A 6,819-nucleotide genomic window follows, 5' to 3' on the forward strand; every position below is an offset into this window, starting at 1 on the left:
TTGAACCCACCACCCTTTAACATATAACGTTATATGTATGACAAAAATCTCTCTCTCTCTCTCTCTCTCTCTCTCTCTCTCTCTCTCTCTCTCTAACCTGTTTTGAGTCATTCCCTTTTCGAACCCGCCACACCTTAACATATAAGGTTATCTGTCCCAATCTGCGCACTTGTCTTATATTTGGTACTACATCAAGAAAAGTGCACATATAATCTTATATGTTTCAATCTATCCTCTGAACGTTATAAAAAACGAAGACAGATCTGAGACATATAAGGTTATCTATTGATATCTGAAACGTATTTTTGGCCAACACAAACACATATAATGTTATATGTGTATATTTGAACTTTTTACCATGCCAAATATGTGTTCTTTGCATGTTGAAAAAGTGCACATATAATTTGTTCAATTTTTTTCAAGACATACCATTTCCGTGGGTTTTCATCTTTCAGAATTTAAACAATAACAAATGGAGTAATCATCATAGTATACATCATTTCCACTTTTCCTATCAAATGTAAAATACAGTAGCAGACAAAGACACAAAAAGTGAGAAGAAGGACAAAGGGAAAAAACACAATTAGGACTGCTACCCCTCTATATCATCGGTTGCTTTATATGCCAACTGCCAACACTACGATGAATGCCTACATACGTGGAGGTCTTCAAGACTTCAACGGATCTCGAGATTTTGGCTTCTTAGACCAAAACCCTTAATACTCGATCGATAGCGCCAACCAAAATCCTTGCCGACATCCTCATCACCGTTGAAAAACGACTGGTACGCGGTCGTCCATATCGACCGTCGCTTCTAACAAAACAAGAGATTATGTCAACGAGAGAGAGAGGGAGAGAGAGAGGAGGCAAATTTGTTTTTGGTCTAGGGTTTCTCTCTATATGACAACTTATATAGAAGGACATTTTTGTCTTGGTTTAATTTCTTTTTTGAAAAAAGTGGACTTAAGGTCTTACTAAACTATATTAGTGGACTAGAGAGGTTACAAACATTAGAAGTGGACTAACTGAGTTACAAGTTCTCTATAGTGGACCTTAGACCAATTTTTTAAATATGAATTCATTCACTTAGCATGTCAATTCCAATTCGGCAACCTTGGTCGGAGATGCACAAGCCACCCAAGCTTGTTTGCTACTTGTTCAATTGTGAAATTCTAAGTTTTTAAGAGAACCCAATGCTTGCATCTAAAAAGGTTCAACTTTTCAACCCACCCAAGCTTGCTTGCTACTTGTTCAATTGTGAAATTCTAAGTTTTTAAGAGAACCCAATGCTTGCATCTAAAAAGGTTCAACTTTTCAACGTTTATCCTTCAATTTTTTTAATAGTTGGTTTTATTCAAAAAGAAAGGGCAAAAAGAAGATTTGGTTTATCTAAAACTCAAACAGACAAAAATTTACTTAACATCCGAAATTCTAAAAGTGGACGAAACAAATTACTTAATAAAGATGGAAGGAGTATAATCTAAAAATTATTGCACCTATTACCAATTAATTTTAAGTTAATTAGATCCTTCTTATTCCTTCCACAACAATCTCGAACTGATAAAAGAGATGAGAACAAAACTGAGCCTTTTTCTGTGACAATTTTCAGATTTAGTGTTCAAAATTTATCTTAAAAAACAATGTTGGAAAGCGAGAACACTGATTCGCTTTGATAATCATTTATTAATGAAAAATTGACTTTTTAGAATAAACAGATATATAGCTTTTATCTTTTTCAACTTTTCTGTAAAATAGGTTAATTTCTCACGGAAATAAATACTACCATCAATTTTCAACTAATTTACTGTTCAGTGATTTCAAAAAATTAAAGACCAAAAAACTAACTCCGAAACTTAGAGCGTCCCCATTGTAATAAGCAAATGAGTGTGGATAAGCAAATTTAATAATGCTCAAAAAACATCCCACATTATAATTAGCAAAGTTACAAGTTTTTCAGTAAATAACCAAATTCCACACATTTCATAACCAAACTTAACAACTTTTATAAATAACCAAACTCAATAACTCAAAAACACCCCAAATTGAAATCGTCTCATCGAGATGAATAATTTGGTGTGGTCAACTGTGTGATTAGAACTCATTTGCGATTAAACAAATGTGCATTGTGTATTCTGGGGATTTATTTGGTTAGAGATACAAAAATAACCAATGTAGAGGTAAATGTTGTTAAGTTTGATTAAAGACTAAGTGGTTAGCTCAAATTTTGTCTACATTGTTGCATTGTTGCACTTGCTCTCATTGGTGCACCCCTTTTTTTTGTTGGATAAGCATTGGTGCACCACTTTGCTATATCTCAACTTAAAAAGATTCCCTTATCTTTTGTATCCTAGGATTTTGCCGACGAGCGGTGCTACAGTTCTCGATCTCAAAGGGATCCCGATCGGATCCTGACGCCGCACCGGGCCTACTCCGGCCACCGGACGGCCAATCTGAGCCGTCTAAAAATTCTATAAAAAAAAATGAGTGGGTTGAAGCGAGAATCAATGGCATCTGATATGTGTAGGTGCTCGATCCAAACACTCCATGTATATACACTACATATATATACAAAAACATGGAGTATTCGGATCGAGCACCTACACACATCGGATGCCATTGATTTTGCGGTAAGCCCACTTGGTTTTTTTTATAGAATTTTTGGACGGCTTGGATCGGCCGTTTGGTGGCCGGAGTGAGCCCAGCAAAGCTTTGGAATCTGATCGGAATCCCTTGGTCGGGAACCGTAGACTTTTTGTTTGCCGACACGGCTACGGATTCACATGCGGATCATTACGTAACGAAATACCCTATCTAAAGCCGTCGCTAGTTAAGTCTAATGTGTTGAAAAGGAGAGTGAGAAGATTGGAAAGGAAGATTAAAAAGAAAAAGGCATCTTGCGGAGGTTGGAGTTAAGATCGATAAATTGAATCCTAGAAATAAAAAGGACCCTTATTAATTTCTCGATTTTCTTTAAGGAAGCTCGCAAGATGTTGGATGGATGTCACACTATAGGTATTGAAGTTAGAGGAGGAAGAAATTATAATACGAAGAAACTTGTTGAAATGCAAGAGGAAGAATTAAATGAAATGATCCATGCTGTAGATGACTTTGAGGAAAAGTTTGTCTCGAAAGAAAGTTGATTACGAGGATGATGCATCTCTCTTTTTGGATTTTTAATATCGAGATTTTGCGGGTATGAGGTGTGTTTCTTGTTTTCAGTTTTGCCCTTCCGGTTGTGCTCGGTGTGTTCTTGTTTTTGGATTTGGCTGTTTCTTTTGGTCGAGGAAATCACTGATAGGAAGAAAGCGTTGGAGTTTTGCAGAGTTAGATTAGGGAGATTTCTCTCATATGGGAGATGTCACTCGGATCATTAATGATGATCCGAACTTTGTTGAAGGTATAAATAATAAAGTTGTCCCTCTTTCTAACAGCTTAAGCTTTTAGATGAGTGGGTGGTTAACAATCTAATATGGTATCAAAGCAGGCAACAGATCATGTGTTCAAACCTCACTGTCTACCTAATGTTAAAATATTTACACGTGTTTAGCCCGCTTATGGAGGAGAGCCTGGCTACATGTGAGGGGGCGTGTTGAAGGTATAAATAATAAAGTTGTTCCTCTCTTTAACAGCTTAAGCTTTTAGATAAGTTGGTGGTTAACAATCTAATAAACTTTAGTGCACGCTCCCAAAGGCCAAAAGCCTAGAGAGTACTAGCTATCATTTCGAAAATACTAAAGACACCGACCATATGGGAACCGATGGTGCATGGACCGGGTCTCGCATGGATAATCTGCAAGACATCGACCACTTCGGGTCCTGCGCGGATAATCTGACTAAAAAATTTGAAGATTGGATCAAGTATCTAAACTTATTCGGTTGGGCTGATTTTTCACGAAGCCACTTGAAAAATTATTTTAAAATTATTTAAAGGCTCACATTATCCATGTGGAACCCGGAATGGGCCCGGCATGCTAGTCTGTACACCGTCGGTCCCCAGTCAGTTAGAAGATGATCTAACAGGGAGCTAGGCTTACACACTCACGAACGTGCTGGTATATATAATTGAAGTTCAATAATTGAACAACCATATAAAGTTCGCAGGTAGGTCCTTGAAGACTAAAAACCAACAGTTTTTTTTTTTATTGATAATGCGATGTGTCTCAAACCAACTTATTACTAATTGCGTGTGCATCAGACTAATTTCCACAGCCACAGTCCTTTCACACGTACGCTTACATGTGGGGTGTGGTAGCCCCAAGAATTACTGGAGAGAAAAATTGAAATTAAAACCCGAGCCACATGCCAAGATCGACCCTGCGCCAGCCCATGCCCAAGATTGGTTTTTGTCGGAAGTACTCCGTATTAACTTTATTTGTTTCGGTGAAGGAGTTACTTTCTTCACTTCCACAGCCTTTTGTTCCTTACAGTTCACATGGTTTGCAAATATTACGTTGTACTAGTTCTATGTACATGCACATGATGCACTGACATGGCATAATTTGCATTGCACGTGATAAAGTGTAGAAAGCTACTTGAGCTTGAACTCGTAGTACTCACCCCTTAGAATCAGGTTTAAAATCGGTTTTTTACAAAGCAAAAAAAAAATAGAACAAATTTTTGAAGCTCGTTAATCTTTGAAACTAAATTCGAACAAATTATTACTCAACTTGTTCGGCCCATAATATTTGTAACTCCAAGTTACTTGAGATCGGCTCCTTTAAATTTCGTTTAAGATCATCATGTCGTACAAGAGCAAGCCAAGCTTACCTATATAGTTGAAGTACGTTCATTAAATTTTCCAACTTATAGTTCAAGTACTCAAACGCTTAAGCTCGTTTGACTCGTTTATCACTCCAATACTCCTAGATGGTAGTCGGGGTCGGGACCTACAATCATCTTCCACTTATTTACAAGGCAAGGCAATCTGAAGATTATGGGACCCATCAAATCTCTCCGACCGACCATGTTTGCCTTAATAATCAGCTAAATTTTAATGGATGTCGATGGTACTTTATCATTCCCGAAATACCGAGAACGTCACTTTCTTACTATCCCGATTTATTTTTTAGACAACATGCTACAAAATTTTTGCCTTAGCGCGGCCAAAACCGACACAAAAGATGCAACAAACGCTGGTTAATGACTTAACCTGCTATACCAGCTGCTGGCAAAACGATAGCCAAACCAACACGAAATACACACACGTTGAATAACTAAGACGATTTGGTCCAAATAAATTATACTCCATTCGTCCCTTTTTTAGAGTCGAATATTCTATTTTTGGTTGTCCCTTAATAAGTGTCCATTTTGTAAAGTTACTGGGTAAAAATTAATGCATTTTTCATTTTGCATTAATTTGTACCAAAAAAAAGATCAACATCAACGTACATTGCCTAAAATACTTGTCAGCCGAACAGAAATTAAACAAATACCGTAACTTCGCATCAACATCCTTGTAATTAATTACCTTCATTACAAGTTGATCAATTTTACTATTAGAGAATTTTTTTTCCTCTTTTTTTTTTATATATATATTGAAAGTAGTTTGTTAGTTCATATTGAATACAAGAACCTAGACACTATAAAAATCGAGGTTTTTATTCAAGACAAAAGACAATATATCTCAGTTATGAGAAAATGAGCAGAAATTAGCGATCAATTTTAGCAATGGACTTGATCAAAATTTGTAAGTGTAGTATTTATTTATTTTTTTTGTTCAAGTGAATCTAGACTAAGCCAACTACAAAGTAAAAAAGCCAAAAACAAAATAGAAGGAAAGAAATTCTACACTTGAAGGAAGCTCAATGAAAGACGAAAAGCTTCTGAAAAAATGTTGGCCTTAATTTCTTTGAGATGCCAAAATAGCCACGTCTGGCCTCTCTAAAAAGACAATATATATAATACTCAAAATATATTCGTCTTTACTCCTTTTTTTTTCATAACTGTTACTTTTTTCAAATGACAAAATTAAATTCTGGACCAACTCTGCGTACTAAAAACACCAAAACTAAAGACAAACAAACGAGTTCTTGTTTTTTTTTTTTTTTTGTCTTTATTAGTAGGCTTTTTCAAAATACGGTCCACATCGTTTTCTGGATGAGATGATTTTAAAAAAGTTCAAAAAATAGAAAAAATTAAAGAAGAATATCCTTACTTAATTAGAACGAAAGATGTGAAGGCGTTTTAGACACTTCAAACAAAAAATGCCTAATTTAACTAACAGAAATTGGTGTAATCCAAATGAAACGAACCCTGAGTTGGACTAGAACATTGACTTGATCGTAGCTAGGTTCTCAATTTGCCACAAGCGTAAGGTCGAGAATGGCAACTTGAAAAGATACATTGAATTTAGCATTTGTTTAGACCAAGTTCACTCACGAGTCATTTAAAGAGCGTCAAAGTTAAATTTTGACAAAGTATATGGCAGGAGAAAGTGACGCGCACTATCAGTTCGTTAAAGTTGATGGCAAAAAAATACAAATTCATCTTTGATACCCCCTCCGTTCCTAAATGAGAGTCCACTTTCACTTTTTTCTATTATTTTTATGTTGTTTATATCTTTCAATTTATAATATTTTTTTTATGATTTAAAAAATTTTGTCTAATAAAACTAATTGAGATATCTATCAAACATGATCCATATTTAATATTTTTTGCATTATAGATTGAAAGATATAAATGATTTTTTAAAGTATCCGGAATAGTAATATATGGACACTCATTTAGATACAGAGGGAGTATCAAATTTGGTTGCAATTTGGCTTTAGCAGGTCAATGTATATATGTTTAAAAAAATGAGATGAGCAAATGGGTGCACTT

The sequence above is a fragment of the Rhododendron vialii genome, chromosome 10a, assembly GCF_030253575.1.
Source record: "Rhododendron vialii isolate Sample 1 chromosome 10a, ASM3025357v1".
NCBI lineage: Eukaryota > Viridiplantae > Streptophyta > Magnoliopsida > Ericales > Ericaceae > Rhododendron > Rhododendron vialii.